Source organism: Gadus morhua, chromosome 14 (assembly GCF_902167405.1).
Source record: "Gadus morhua chromosome 14, gadMor3.0, whole genome shotgun sequence".
NCBI classification, from domain to species: domain Eukaryota; kingdom Metazoa; phylum Chordata; class Actinopteri; order Gadiformes; family Gadidae; genus Gadus; species Gadus morhua.
In genome coordinates this window covers 24,482,855-24,499,224 of record NC_044061.1, presented here as the reverse complement: position 1 = coordinate 24,499,224, position 16,370 = coordinate 24,482,855, and the positions used below count along the sequence as shown (strand labels likewise).

Below are 16,370 nucleotides of genomic sequence, written 5' to 3'. Positions count from 1 at the left end.
TGGCTGTTGCCTTGCATGGTTGACCCCGCCGTCGGTGCGTGAATGTGTGCATTTATGGGTGAATGCTAAGGCAATATTGTAAAGCGCTTTGAGTGGCCACTGGCTAGCAAAGCCCTCTATAAATGCAGTCCATTTAACTTTCTTATTCATATCAGTATTACTCATACAAACTCGGCCCCGTATTCATTCATATTCTGAGGCCATCGAAACCTCAGCACCAGCAAGACCTCTGGGCTTATGAAGGGAGCCCCCCCCCCGCCCACATGGCCCCTGGAAGGGCACACATAAACTACATCCCATTCACGCGGTGACGTCCTTTGACCTTTGCCCCCTTCGGCACTCCACCCTCCAGCTCCGAGGTCGTAGATCGGAGGCGCTCATGCGTTGTCACGGCTGGCCTGATTGGTTGAAACTCCAGGGAAACAGGATGACAATTTCTCCCCCGCACCCCCCCTCCCATATTAAACCATGATGTGTCCGCCGAGCGACTTCAATAACCCATGCACTTCCACGGCTCTTGAGAGGCCAGGGCGAATGACATCACCGCTCCCCCGCTCCGTCGCAGCCCGGACCAGCCTCCTCGCCGCCGCCGCGCCTCCCACACGCCGACTAATGAACTGTTCCCCCGGCTGGCTCCTCTTTGTTTTTCAAAGATCTCCAGGTTCTCATTATTTTGTGTTTCCCTTTAAAGACGGGGATAGAGGTATAGGGGCGTTAAGGAAGGAATCCTATCCTCGACGAGCAGGAGTTAATTGAGCAGCGATGCGAGGAAGGAGCCGGGAATGAGGGATTTTTACCGAGGGTGTGCGATAATCACCTGCCGGCTCGCGTGCTTCCTTGCCCTCTAAATTGGAATAACTCAGGCTAGCTCTCTCCGCGTGACGATCAAGCTAGCAGGCTTTGCGGGTTAGCCGCCTAGCGCAGCGGGAAGGAGGGGTATGATACACAGCTTTAAGGGGATGGAGATAGAGACGTCAGACACCGCCTTAATGACAATCTAATTGGCCGATGATGTATTCTTCCCCATCATTCTACAGGGGTTGGCTTCAAGGTCGCAACGCACACACACACACACACACACACACACACACACACACACACACACACACACACACACACACACACACACACACACACACACACACACACAAACACACACACACACGTTTGCTCATCTCCATGGAAACAGGGGGGGAAGGAAGTGTGTGAGGGGGAGGTGAAAGCGATATGGCGGTGGTGGGTGTGGTGCGATATGACGAGGCTGGGGTGGGAATCATGTGAGGAAGAGGGAGGGCGTCGGCAGATAGATTGTGTTTGTGTGCATGTGTGTATATGTGTGTGTGTGTGTGTGTTTGTGTGTGTATATGTGTGGGTGTGAGTGGGTGTGTAGATGTTTGCGTGTGCATACATCTGTGCATGCAAGTGTGTGTGCGTGTGCATGAGTGTTTGCGGTAATGCGGGTGTGTGTGTGTGTGTGCGTGTGTGTGCGTGTGCGTGAGCGTGCGGATGTGTATGTGCGTGCGTGTGTCTGCGTGTGCGGTGCGTGTGCGATGCGTGGATATGTACACCATCCTGCCCCATGAGCCGAGGGAAGCGATCAGGGGGGGTTAAGCGAGTTATCTCGACAGGATTGCTGCGCACGGGGGGGCTTTAATTGGCCCGTGTCTGCTACGCGTCGCGGTGCTCTTGACCTGGACAACTGTCACCGCTATCCGTCTCTGGTAGCCTGTGAGGGACACTCTCCTTCAGTAGATGACAGCTCTCCGGCTCAGACACACGGCCAGGCTTAGGCCCAATCCCATTTCTACCCCTTACCCCTTCCCCTTCCCCCTTCAAAACAAGGGGGAAGGGGAAGGGGAAGGGGTAAGGGGTAGAAATGGGATTGGCCCTTAGGCTCCCATTCATACGCTTCTGTGGATCTCCCCGTGACCCGATGTGTCAGATTGTTTATTCTTTCGTAAACAAAGAGAGCAGAACGTGGCGGTGTTCTAGAAATGTCCAGAGCTGAGGTTTGAGACGAGGGGGGAACCACCAGCACCTGACAGCAAGGAAGAGGAGCGGAGGCGAAGGGAGAGACAGCGTCGCTGAGGAGCCTGCAGGCCGGCAGTGGTACACACGCCTGCTTCACAGAGTACAACTCTGCTCTGCGTTTAGGGACCGTCGCGAATATACGGGCTGAGAACCCCTTTGAGACCGCAACTGTTATGAAGGGCTATACAAATATAATTGACTTGACTTGACAAACGAAAGTGAAACCAAAATGTAACCATTAATGCAATCAAGCCTAACTAGTTAGATTCAAGAATGGAAGAGCTAATGACGCTATTAGGGAGTTTTTCCATGAGGCGTATTAAACATTTTGTTAACGTGGTTTGCCTCGCGGGACGTTGCTTGCTTAATGACCTTCTTTCACAGTTAGAAAAGAAACCCAGCTAAAGAAGGCTTTTCCTCTTGACATGATCAAAGCCGCGGAGAAACTGGGTTTCTCCGGACCTCTGGGTGTAAAGTGTGTGAGGGTGGGGGGGGGTCGTCGGGGGAGGGGGGGGTCTGTGGAGGAGGCACGCTCCTTAGAACTGCTAAGCTACGCTGCGTCTTCGCGAGCGGCCCTGCTCCCCTGTTCACCCCTATCTGGGGCTGGGAGAGGAGGCTGCTGAAGCTCGCCTGCCTCGCCGCTGAGTACAGCTTTGTGTTGTTTCCAGCCCCCCCCCCCCCCCCCCCCCCTCTCAGATTCCCAGTGTTTTCTTGTTATTGCATCTGTGATTACAGCAGCGGCTGATGAGTCCAGACATGTGAGCGGAACACGGCAGCCAAGGCGGACTGCAGAGGGAATTACAAAGAGGTGAGTGTATGTGTGTGTGTGTGTGCATGTGTGTGTGTGTGCGCTCATGTGTTTGCGTGTGTGTGTGTGTTTGCCTGGGTGTGAGCAGCTGTGCGTGTGTGTACGCGTGCGTGTGTGCGCATGTGCGCACGCGTGTGTGTGTGTATGTGCCTGTGTGTGCGTGCGTCTTTGGTTGGGTGTTTGCCTGTGCGTGTGTGCTTGCGCGTGTGTGTGTAAGTGCTCATGCACATCCATAGATCAGTTGCTCCGATGCTGCAGCATTGATTGCGGTCCACGTTGTAAATCCAGACTAGTCCACAGGGAACAGATGTGGCCGGGATCTTTTTATTTATCGGACATTCGGAACGTGCGTTTTGCAATGCATTTAACAAACAACAAAAATAAATGGCAATTCTATTCTCAGGGCACAATAGAGGAGAGTAGCTTTTAGTATTGATATAAAGTCTAGCACAGCAACATACTTGCGTCAACTCCTATTCCGCTAAAACGAAAGTCTACGTCAATGGTTTCAAACGGCTGAATCATGTCAATTGATCCCACCTATTAGAGATAGTTATTTGCTGTTGCACACTGTATTTTATTTATCTCACGGTGTACACTTAACCTTTAAATGCTGGTATTTGTACTAAAAGACAAGACAGGGTGCCCTCTGCGTTCTCCCTCTCCTTCTCCATCCCCGCTGACTAAAAGGCAGGAGGTCCTCTTGCCGCGCCCTCGCTGTGACAAGGTAAATGCCCAGTTTCCAACAAGCGCTGTAATTTAGAGACACTGCACTGATGATGCAGCTTGCTGAGGTGGAGGGGACTACACCTAACGGCTCATTTGAGTGTCAGACAGGAGGCTTTCCACAGGACCAGGCGCGACACAGGAAAATCACCCAGCGAAAAAGCTAGTTGGTAAAAATTGCAGGCTTGTCAAATCACCACTGTTAAAAAAAACGCAGTTTGTACTGGAACGCCGACTATTGCAGCGAAGGTTTGCTGCCTGCTTTAGGCCAGTCCAGGAAAACATGTGAGGTTTAGTTTTTTAACTGCACATAAATGTGTCCTTCAAAGCTTCTATGACCTTTCCACAGTATCCTATCTAAAAGGAGTGATTTATGAAGGATGTGGTGGTCCTGGGCGGAGATCACACCGCGGCTTGACAGTGAACAGCCAATGGGTCAGCGGAGATCGATCGGCTGTCAGGGACAGAACCTTGGGGGCGTGTTTTTATGATTCCATCGGTTGAAGAGCAACACCGGACCAGTTGTCTCTGCGCTGGCAGCGGCCCTCTTACTGTATGGATGAGTTCTGCAGCTACAGGTTTCTCCATCCATTCACAGACCTGTTATTATGTTTGTTATATAATATAAGGATAACTTGTTAGTAACGGAGTAACACAGGAACTCAGGTTGAGCTATTGATGTCCATTTTAACCCAAGATTTACTAGCCCCAGAACAATGTGCCTTAAAGCGCCCCCTAAGACATGGGAATAACAACGCATACTGTTGACAATCCATTGCATACATAACACCTGTGGTCTGTGTATGGATGCTAAATCTGTAGCTGCAGCGTGCATTTAAAGGCCTGTTTGTCTGTGAATGGATGCTGAAACCTGTTACTGCAGAGCACACCTAGAGGCTTCCCTCTGGGCGTCTGGGCACTCCGACTGGGAAGGATATTCCAGACGGCCACAACATCACACTGAGCCCCAATCTTCTTATTTTCTCCAGTGCCGGACTGCTTCGCTTTTTATTTCCGCCTCCTCAGAACCACACCCCCCACAACGGGTCTATCGCTGCAATCGCTTTTTGTGTGTGTGTGTGTGTGTGTGTGTGTGTGTGTGTGTGTGTGTGTGTGTGTGTGTGTGTGTGTGTGTGTGTGTGTGTGCGCTTTCCCTTTGCTTTTCCACTCTCCTCGGTTTTAGCTCTTATTGGTGGGATTCACCCCTGGCCTGCCTTCCCCGACCTATAATTTCCTCCAGGTCCTCCTCTCTTTGCCCTCCCTCCCCCCCCCACCCCTGCACCGTGCACCTCCTCCTCCTCCACCCCCCCCTCCCCTCTTCTCTGCACCGTGCACCCCCCCCCCCCCCCCCCCCCACACACACACTGATAACCGGTTCAGACAATAGAAAACGCAGCAGCGAACCATAAACACAACAGCCGCTCCCACAAACCCCTCCAATAAAGCATTGGCCACGGCTGATGCACCCGCTGCTATCGCCCTCAGCTGATGTGGATGAGAGGAGCTCGGGCTGTGAGCCCCCTCTCCGCCCCGCCGTGGAGGGCTTCTGGAGCGGGGCGAGCGCACACTGGACGCTGGGCCGCGACGGCGTCCCTCACTGGCGCCGGAGAGCGCGTGAACATCTGAACCGAGCGGGGCTTCAGCCGAGCCCTCTGGTGCACTAATGAGTGCAGTGTGTGTGTGTGCGGTTGTGTGTGTGTGTGTGCGAGTGTGTGTGTGTATGTATACGTTTGTTTGAGAGAGAGAGAGAGAGAGAGAGAGAGAGAGAGAGAGAGGGCCTGTGGGCCTGTCCCCTCATGGGCCTGTCCCTTCACTCCCATAAGCCTGTACTAACAGAGATGGCCGTGAAGGGGCTGCAGAGCCCAAAGGTCTCGAAAGGAGGCGTCACGGAGGACACACAGGGTGTTGTGGAGCTCTGTTCCTGCTGGCCCTACACACTGCTGACCGTCAAACCAATGCCAGCCGGGAAGAAAACAAGAACTTCATCTGGAGCTAAAGAAGTGCTACAGCAAATTTTAATAATAAGCAAGCACAAATAGTTGAACAATGTGGGTTCCAATACTGGTTTGGTATGCATCGCATTTCACTGGAGTCTCCTTCCTCCCTAAGTTGCAGCAGCGCAACATAGCAGCCACTTTTCCAACCAATAAACGGGTCATTACTGTTAATTTATTCAACTCATTACGGATAATTTACTCTGGTAAATGAAAGTCTGCTCATGATTAAATACAGAATAATGTAATCAAATTAAGTCCAATGTAATCCAATGTAAATCTTGCACAATCCTTTACGCATGGACGATTCAAAGCATCAATCCATGCATATATATATATATACAGCTCGTCTCCTGAGCTTTCACCCTGATTTTCGCATTTCACATGAACACCAGCCTGGCCGCCTTTAGCATTGGTTTGGTAGAGGTTTAAACTGGATAGGGGCAGACAGATCCGCAGAGAACCAGAATGTGAACGTCGGAGATTGGGAGGGTCTCACGTGGCTATAGGGCGTTAACCACACACAAACACCATTCCATACATACATCCATACATACAATCTGCCAAGTTAGTCGAAAACGAAGCCCAGAACCCAGTCTAGACACGTGGTTTGCATCGGAGCGTGAATGCCAAGCAAAACGAAACAAACAACAAACCTTTAAAGTAAACCATCTCTGTGTGGATCTCAAAGGAAACACGATTCTGTCGACACCCGTTTTGACTTGTTTTATCTCTGCCTGTAACACCGCATGGTCAGTGTTTTAGAGAAACTGCTTTCAAATGCTTGATTTAAAAACACACAGCTGCACCCCACCTCCCCACCACCCCAAAACCCATCTCCCCCACCCCCCCACACTCACAACCGATGCCTGATTACCAGACTTTAACATTTAAAATGCCCATTCACCTTGTCTCTCACACAACCCCGGAGACGTCCCCGGAAACATTCCGCAAGCTCGCCCCATCTCCGCCCTCTCTCTCTCCTTCTCTCCCTCTCTCCCCCCCGCTCTCCCCCCTCCTGTCAGAGGAAATGCCAACGAGAGACACGAACACAGCGCTGCTCCTATCCTCCCAGCTCGGGTAATTTGACAGCGAGTAGAGAGGACACAGAATAATTGGAGTAGCATTTACGTGTCAGTGTGACACCCATGGAGAGAGAGAGAGAGAGAGAGAGAGAGAGAGAGAGAGAGAGAGAGAGAGAGAGAGAGAGAGAGAGAGAGAGAGAGAGAGAGCGAGAGAGAGAGAGAGAGAGAGAGAGAGAGAGAGAGAGAGGTAGAGGGAGAGGGGGGAGGTAGAGGGAGACAGATAGGGAGAGAGGGAGAGAGAGAGGAAGAGAGGGAGAGAGAGAGAGAGAGAGAGGTAGAGGGAGAGGGGGGAGGTAGAGGGAGACAGATAGGGAGAGAGGGAGAGAGAGAGGGAGAGAGAGAGAGAGAGAGAGAGAGAGAGAGAGAGAGAGGGAGAGGGGGGAGGTAGAGGGAGACAGATAGGGAGAAAGGGAGAGAGGGAGAGGGAGAGAGAATGACAGAAAGAGTGACGATGTGTCTGAGGATGCAGGGGCGAGGGGTGTATTTGTGGGGGGATTGGTTGTGTGTGTGGGGGGGAGGGTTTGTGCGTGCGTGCTCGGGTGCGTGCGTGAATGTGTGTGTGTGTGTGTGTGTGTGTGTGTGTGGGGGGGAGGAAGGAGGAGGAGGGAAGGAAGGCAGGACCCAAGGTTCTTGAGCTAGATTTCAAAAGCTGTCTGTCCAAAGTAAAAGTGGGTTAATCAAACAAACATGGCATCTGGTCTTTTGTCAGAACTGTTTGTAGCCGAGGCCACGGGAGAATCGACTTCTGGAAACTATCGCTCTGCGAGGCGGGGACGTGAATATTAAGTTGGCACTGGTCAGGAGCGCCAACGGTACTTAATTGGGTTCGGCCCGGCGGGACGGAGCATCAAACAAGCAGCGGATGATTTCATTGGCTGCCTTCGTAAGGTCGAGTGCGACGGGGAGCAGGAAGGAACTGGCTGGCTCGCGTCAGGTGATGCAGCGACGAGACGAGCGAAGCACGCGCGTTTTATCCCAAAAGTCACCCCTTCAGAACTCCATTGAGCGTTGGAGTAATATGAGTGATGGCTTACTGATATATTTCTCCCTGTCTGCCGGAAAAATTTGGAGAATCACTTTCTGCCCATACAAACACAAATAAATCAAGCTAATAATGATAACAACCTGCAGGAAAAAACATGTTTCTTATGATTTTGCACCTTTTGTAAAGTGTCCAAGCCTTGGAGGACGTAGAAAACGAATCGGGACAGTGACTAGTAGGGTTGGGTATCAGCGGCAGAGGGGCACCCACGAAGCAGACATTGATCAGGGACGCCCCCCCCAAGGGGGTCTTCAGCAGGCAGGCCGTGTGCTGGATCAGTGTCGCTCCAATGGGGGTACGGGTACCCCAAGGGGCATATCAGGGGGTACTTGGACATGTTTGGTTATTCAACGATTGTTGAATATTTACACCGTGATGAAAAAAGTTCTTGAACTAGCTAACATTTGTGCCGAAAGTACTCCTGCGAAGCACCTTGGGTAGAGAAATACTGAAGCAAGACAGACAGACAGACCGGACCGGATCATTGGACCACGGCGCCTATCCAATCAGGGGGGCTGCTTCTCCCGCGATCCATTCTCCATGCCTTCTGTCCCAGCGGACAGACAGACGGACGGAGCTAACGAGCACTCCTTCCGAGCCAGGACAGGCAGGAGGAGGGCTCTGTCGCGGGAAGACGCTGGAAGGTGGTCACAGGCACTCGCTCTGCTTTATTCATCACCTGCCTTCCCAGTGACTCAGCGGGCTCTCTGCCGGAGAACCCTGCCATTACCCATTAGTGCCTCCCTGTCTGGTGCGAGTGTGGCCACTTACCTGAGAGTGTGGAGTGTGGATTTCCCACCCGGTCTCTGTGTGTGTGTGTGTGTGTGTGTGTGTGTGTGTGTGTGTGTGTGTGTGTGTGTGTGCGCACACACTTGTGGGAGTAATTGTACAGTATTTGCTTTTATGATATGAGTGTGTGTGTTTGAGCTTGCAGATGAGTAGTAATTTGAAGAGAGTGTGTGGATATTTTGCATTTTTCTTGCATCTGCATTGAGTGTACATGTCTCTGTGTATGTGTGTGTGTGTGTCACTGTGTATGCGTGGGTGCGTGTGTGTGTGTGTGTCTGAGTGTACTCGTCTCTGTATGTGGGTGTACGTGTCACTGTGTATGCGTGGGTGCGTGTGTGTGTGTGTCTGAGTGTACTTGTCTCTGTGTATGTGTGTGTGCGTGTCACTGTGTATGCGTGGGTGCGTGTGTGTGTGTGTGTGTGTGTGTGTCTGAGTGTACTTGTCTCTGTATGTGGGTGTACGTGTCACTGTGTATGCGTGCGTCTGCCTCTCAGACCATGCGTACCAGGCGTCCGTGCGGAGAACAGTCAATGGTTTAATCTGCAGACGAAGGGCGGGGGGCCGGCCCTCTGACATGACCCCACTTTGTGCGGCCGCGCCCGGTTAAGCAGCCGTATGAATCTGATTATCGCTCCATCGGCACCTCCATTAAACCAGCAAGCCCTGGACATGGCACCACAAACCCCCCCCCCCCCCCTTCTCCATGAGTCCCTTGCCAACACCCCAATGTTTGTTTGTGTGTGTATGCCTGTGTGTGTGTGTGTATGTATGTGTGTCTGTGCGTGTGTCTGTGTGCACGTGTCTGTGTGTGTGTGCATGCGTGTGTGTGTGTGTGTGTGTGTGCGTGGGTGTGTGTGTGTGTGTTTGTGTGTGTGTGTGTGTTTGTGCGCAGACAAAGCCAACTACAGGTGCTCAGGGCCCATGGCTAGAGGCGTAGCCTCTATTTTCTTTGCTGAGTCCCGAAGGAACAGCAGTCTAGAACCACTGGCCTGGGGAAAATACACAGAGACAGAGAGAGAGAGAGACAGAGAGAGAGAGGGAGAGAGTGAGAGAGAGAGAGAGAGAGAGAGAGAGAGAGAGAGAGAGAGAGAGAGACACACACACACATGTATACACTCACACAGACACAGACACACACAGACACACACCGAAACCACCGCATGTTGCTCTCTGAGTGCATCTCCTAAACCCCCCTCCCCCCCCCCCCTTCACAACCTGTCAGCACCGGGCTGCTGTCTGAGACATCGTCTTCTGGGTCGCAGCCCACAGGTGGTTGAGCTGCTAGACCAGGAATGCTTCCAATTGGGCCAAAAAAGTTTGCTATTTTTACATCCCTCCTCATGCCGAACGGGACACGAGCCACCTATTTTGTACAAAATCTACAACCGCCGTGCTTTTATTTTGAAAGGCCTTTTACAATCACAACAGTGGGAGTTAGATTCCATAGGAACGGAGGCGGAAACCTCAGCATGTCGCACACACTGACGAACTGACACACGGCCCTGCAAGGCTGTCAAATGTGTACCTCCGTTTAGAAGCAAAGCACTCTTATAGGGAGACTCACACCGAGGGACCAGCAGAGAGTGTGCAGACTCAGAGAGGCAAAATGTTCAATTATATTCGGATTGGGACATGAAGACGGATGGAGAAAACCTCCTTTCGGCTCTGCAGTTTAGGAACCACTGATCTAAAATACCTCATTTCAAGACAAACACAGAGGAAGGAGACGTAAGCAGAAGAACACTTCTGAGAACAGATTTGCCTGGAGCCAGGCAGCACACGGGTTTAAAATACATTTGAGAGCGCTTTGGAGAGATGCTCTCTCCGTCCTCCGTAATTGGTTGACTGAACTGAACTCAAACACATCGTTCCAAAAGGAGGGAAGGATTAAACGTTTGGTTTCTTTTATAGATATTGCGACACTCCAGAACCGTGTAAGTGAAGACATGATTGATGCACTTGTTGTGAAGGGAATTGCATCGATGCAACTTTTAAGTCTATTCACTTTATTTGACATGTTTATATTATATCATAAAATCATAAATAGAGATATTATTTTTTGGGGGGAGGGGGGGGGGGGGGGGGGGGGTGAATTCACAGGTGTAGAACCGCCGCTCTACAATTCATAGCAACTTATTTCCATCCGTGGACCGGCGATCGAGCGTAACACAGGTTGGTGTTGGTGTTGCTGACGCTCACGAGCAGGGGGCTCCTCGTCTCGATACATAATGGCCGCCGGCCGCCGCTGTGTGTCAGGTGGCTGGCGCCGCCAGGGCCGCGCGAGGGGGGGGGGGGGGGGGGGTGTTATTGAATAGTTCTGGCTTTGAAGGCGGGGGCCTCGCTCCGTGGGGGCCCGGTGGGCTTCTGACAACACGGTTGTGGTGTTTATGTTACAGCGACTGCAGCAGATCGGGAACCCCGTTGGGCCGTGAAAACGACATCACAGGGTAGGGAGAGAGAGAGAGAGAGAGAGGGAGAGAGAGAGAGAGAGAGAGAGAGAGAGAGGGTGAGGGGGGAGAGAGAGAGAGAGAGAGAGAGAGGGAGAGGGGGGAGAGAGAGAGGGGAGAGAGAGGGATGGAGGGAGAAAGAGAGAGAAAGAGAGACAGAAAAAGAGATAGGCAGAGCGGGTTGGAGAGAGAGACGCTCAGCTTGTAAAGGATGAGTTACACAGACAAAAATAACAAGAAGAAGCAAAAGGAAGAATAGTGGGATGGGAGAATTGATGGGAGGGGGGAGGGGATGAAGAGAGCAGGGGGCGAGGAGGCGGCCTTGAGAGAATGACGAAAATAACAGAAAAGCGAGAACAAGGGATAGAAAAGAGCTGAATAGATCTGGAGGAAAAGACTGGAGGAGTGGAAGAGGAATATACTAAAACAGAGACTAAAGAGAAGCTGACAGAGGGACTAAAGTAGAGGCAGGATGAGAGGAGGAGATGGAGAGAGAGAGGAGGAGAGAGACATAAAGAGAGAGAGAGAGACATAAAGTGAGAGATTGAGAGAGAGAGTGGGGGATTGAGAGAGAGAGAGAGAGAGAGAGAGAGAGAGAGAGAGAGAGAGAGAGAGAGAGAGAGAGAGAGAGACTTAAAGAGAGAATCAGCGAGAGAGAAAGACAAAAAGAGAGGGAGAAAGAGGCATAAAGTTAGAGAGAGAGCCAAAAAGAGAGAGAGAACCATAAAGACAGAGAGAAAGAGAGAGGGAGAGAGAGAGAGAGGGAGAGGTGGTCGTGACAGAGAGTAAATAAGAAGAGACTTAAAAGACATGCAGGAATCAGACAGGATGAATGTGACCCAGATATGACAATGGAGTTGAGCAGGGAGAGAGCGGAGCAGTGAGCAGGATCACCAAATCTCTAACTTCCCCCAGAGTAATTATTCACGACTTGACAGTCATCGCACGGAGCACCTTCGACATGGGAACATCTCACATTCTGACAAAATGAGCAACATTATCAGGACATCTGACCTCTATTTTGTGGTGCAGTTATTGGTATTACCCTCATTTAAACGTATCGAAATTATTGTTGTTTTACTTAAATTCACATTGCTAGTTAGTGCTGCTGTTTTTGTTTATGCCCACTGCGACGCATGCATCGATCCATCCCAGGTGAAAAAATATTATACTTCAACGACACTTTTGAAAGGATGTACTAAGTCCACTTTTAGTATGTAACTGTATTCTGTACTAATTTCGTCGCATTCAAGTATACCAAAGTGTACTAAGGTATACCTTAAGTACTACTATAGATATACTCCAGTATACTCCAAGTGTAAATAGTATGCTAAAATTGCACAACTTTTGACAACCTTTAAGTGTACTGAAGTACACTAGTGAAAAGTATGATTTCTAGCATTTGAAACACTCTTGCAGTACAATAGCATTATATTACCAGTGTGTTTGAAATATACTTAAAAAGGCAGTATGGTTCAATTGATAGTAGTATATAAGTATATTTTGAACACACTATTATCATACTTCTGTCATATTTCAAATTAAATTCAAATACACTTTCTGACTATATTTAGTACTTTTTAAGTCTGCCATTATGTTAATTAAAATGTATTTATAGTACATTTCTATCACAATTGCAGCATCAAAGGCATGCACTTTAAGTACAATGTTATTATACTCTAAAGAGGAGCAGAAGTGTATATTGAGTGTATTTTATCACTGCTTATACTACATAATAGAAGTGTATTTTTAACACACTATTATCATTCCTCTGTCATATTTCTAATTAAATTCAAGTACACTTTCTGACTATATTTAGTACTTTTAAAGTGTGCAATTATGTAACTAAAAATGCATTTATTATGTATTTATAGTCAATTTGTGTCACAATTTAAGCATCAAAGGCATGTACTTAAAGTATAGTTATTATACTATAATGTAAAGTGGAAGCGTATATTAAGGGTATTTTAAGTACAATACTGTTATACTACTAAGTACTTTATAAATACTACAGAAATATACTTACAATACATATTATACTTCACATGCACTTCTTTCTGGTACCATTTTAGTACACTCCATGGGTGCTATTTTGTTCCATGACAAAAAACACTTAAATTGTACAAACCAAAACTTTAATTTAAATATTAATACAAACATACATTCAATAACACCTAACTTTAAAACATCTGACATATATAACATATATAATAAAGCTACTGAGGAGCAACCTTGGTGTAGCCCTCATTATTGCATTTCCTCCGCAGCAGGGCCCGGATCTCACTAACCATGGTGTTGGGGAATTTCTCCCTCACCGTGTCTGTGAAAACAGGAAGGACGCATGTGATTTAAGACTTAAGATAAACAATAAATTACATTGACACAGACTAGTGCTTGTGCCCATTGGGAGCGTGCCCGTTCGGAGCGCGTGCCCAATCGGAGCGTGCCAAACGTAAAAAAAACGCAGCCCCCGGTACGCCACGTGCCCCCGCTACGCAACGTGGTCCAGCTACGCCACAGGCCCCCGCTATAAAACAACTCTTTCTATTAGGCTATCATCATTACCGTAACATTCCTACATTTTACAATACAAATACGACGCAAAGACGCTCTCAGGCGCAAACGTAGCCCCCGCTACGCCACAGGCCCCCACTACGCCAGTTGATCCAGTAACTTTACTTCGATTACTAAATTCAAGCATTATACTTCGATAAAAGCAACTCTTTCTATTAGGCTATCATCATTACCGTAACATTCCAACAGACTATAGCCAAAGTTAGCTGACGTTACAGAGTATTTCGGAATCATTTCACTACCGTTTTGGAACTGACTTACCTCCAAAGAAAAGCAATTTGGCTGCAATAGGCTTCGCCTCTTGTTGTCGCCGTTGTGTAGGCCAAATTACCTCTATCCAGCCCTGCTCCGACTCGAGGTCTTCCCTGCAGTTAACCGTTATTTTTTTATTTCTGTATGCATCACGTATGACGGATGTATTATCTGCTCTAACGGAGCCGTCTTGGAAATAAAACAAACCAAACACTGTCATTGTTTGACCCGGAGATATTAGGTGCTCACTGCTCAATTTCAAATGGAACACTAACCGTCCGCGCCAAGTGTATTTGAGTAAACCACCAATTGGCGACCTAAATACTACATTCTCATTGGACGTCGATTTGCAGCCGCACACTGATTGGATGGCCGTTATAAACTTGCTATTTTCAAATTTTGGTTATAGCCTTGGATTTTCTTTAATAGTTAGTCGTTGGAGCTAGTAAAAGTAGCCATTTCAGTATTATTTATCTGTATTTTTTTGATTAATTCAACACTTTGGTTGTGATGATGTATGAATATACTTAAATAAACTTCTAATGAAGTGAAATTAAAGTATACTAAAAATGAAGCATGTTAATAGTGTATTACTAAGTGTACTTTTCAGAATCACACTGAATGACAACTATAAGTTTTTGCAATTTAGTATACTTTTTCTAAGTGCACTGAAATACAGCTTAAAATTAACTTGCATTAAAGTGAACTGTAAGGAAGTATACTTAAATACACTACTAATAAAGGGAAATTTAAGTATACTTTGATAAAGCATTTTAATAGTGTATTACAAAGGACTTGAAATGAAGTGTACTTTTCAGAAGTACACTAAAGTACCACTTTAAGTATGTGCAACTTAGTATACTTTTTCTAAGTACACTGAAATACAGCTTAAAAAGTATTTGCATTAAAGTGCACTTCATGGAAGTACACTTAAATACACTTCTAATGAAGTGAAATTAAATTACACTCTAAAAAAGCATTTTAATAGTGTATTACAAAGGACTTGAAACAAAGTGTACTTTTCAGAAGTACACTAAAATACCACTTTAAGTATTTGAAACTTAGTATACTTTTGCTAAGTATACTGAAATACAGCTTAAAATTAACTTAAATTAAAGTGAACTTTACGGAAGTATACTTCAATACACTTCTAATGAAGTGAAATTAAATTACACTTTAAAAAAGTATTTTAATACTGAATTCCAAAATACTTGAAAATGAGTGTACTTTTCAGAAGTACACTAAGGTACAAATTACAATACACTTACAATAAAGTACACTTTTTATAAATACACTAAATTACCACTATAAGTATTTGCAATTTAGTATACTTTTTCTAAGTACACTTATGTACAATTTAAATAAACTTAAAATAAAGTATACTTTTTAAAAGTACAAAGCAATACCGCTTTAAGTATTGCAGAATTAGTATACTTATTTTTAAGTACGTTAAAGTTGAATTTAATGACATTTATTGCGAAGTACACTTTTTAAAAGTATATGTTAAGTATACTTTAAATTAAGCACAAAAAGTAAAAGTATACTTATACTAACTTTTGTATAATTGATTTATACTTGTAATACACTAAAGTATACTACTTTTTCACCTGGGATGCATTCATTCATCCATCTCATTTCTAATTCTCTCTCTATCTCTCACACACACACACACACACACACACACTCAGATACAAACCAACCCCCACGTACACACACAAATCAACCCACACACACACACACCAACCCCCACACACACTCACACATTCACACACTAACGCACACACCATTAACCGCTTTGGGAAGGACCAGGGTCTCCAATTATCCTCCCCTGCCGGTCTTCCCAGCTGGGAGGTGAACTAACCAGAGACTTCCTACACCGAGGTCGGGAAGATTATCGATCACATGCCTTAATTGGGGTGGGGTGTGTCAGCCTGCCTGGAAGGCTGCTCACGTGGAGCACATGCTAATAACTGCTTCATGGAAACAGGACGTACCATGAAATACCACGGAAGAATGAAAGCCTGCAGCCCTGGCTCCTCACACACTCCTCGTGATCTTCTGCTGATCTCATTGTTTCAAGCTTTGCTTTAGAACCCTGACTGGGTGCTGTTAAGACTAGGCCTGAGTTTGAAATGGTGTCTGATTGGTACAAGCGACATAAGGTAAATACCGGTCCTAACAAAGGCCGACTTGGCAGCTAGGACCAGCCTCGGGTCAGACCAGTTGCTGCAACCCTCTCTCTCTCTCTCTCTCTCTCTCTCTCTCTCCCTCTCCCTCTCCCTCTCCCTCTCTCTCTCTCTCTCTCTCTCTCTCTCTCTCTCTCTCTCTCTCTCTCTCGCCCACTCCAGGTGTGTGTCTTTCTTCACCGTGTCCTGACTATGGTTCAGAGTGACGTTAACCCACATGTTTGGTAACCCACTGACGTTATCTTGCGATGCACATTACAGAGTCAGCGGTGACGAGAGGTTATTGAGCGATCAACACGTCACCCCGGACCGAACCACGCTCCTCAGGTGTCCCCAACGCGTCTTCCTCCCAGACCGCGACCACCGGGGCGACCCGTCGGCCGACGGCAACCACGCATCACGCCAACGCCGACTTGGGCCGCCGTTGAGTGATTGA

General features: G+C 47.7%; 1 protein-coding gene and 1 long non-coding RNA gene across 2 annotated transcripts in view; both read right to left on the bottom strand.

Annotated features, from left to right (window-relative positions):
- Positions 1-16,370, bottom strand: part of chst8 (carbohydrate (N-acetylgalactosamine 4-0) sulfotransferase 8) — a 128,899-nt gene that overhangs the window by 11,528 nt on the left and 101,001 nt on the right. The gene's annotated exons all lie outside the window — the stretch shown is intronic.
- Positions 13,021-14,876, bottom strand: LOC115558698 (uncharacterized). The gene is made up of 2 exons (XR_003979366.1): positions 13,758-14,876; positions 13,021-13,242 (listed from the first exon to the last, which is right to left on the bottom strand). It is a non-coding gene; the product is annotated as an uncharacterized LOC115558698 (long non-coding RNA).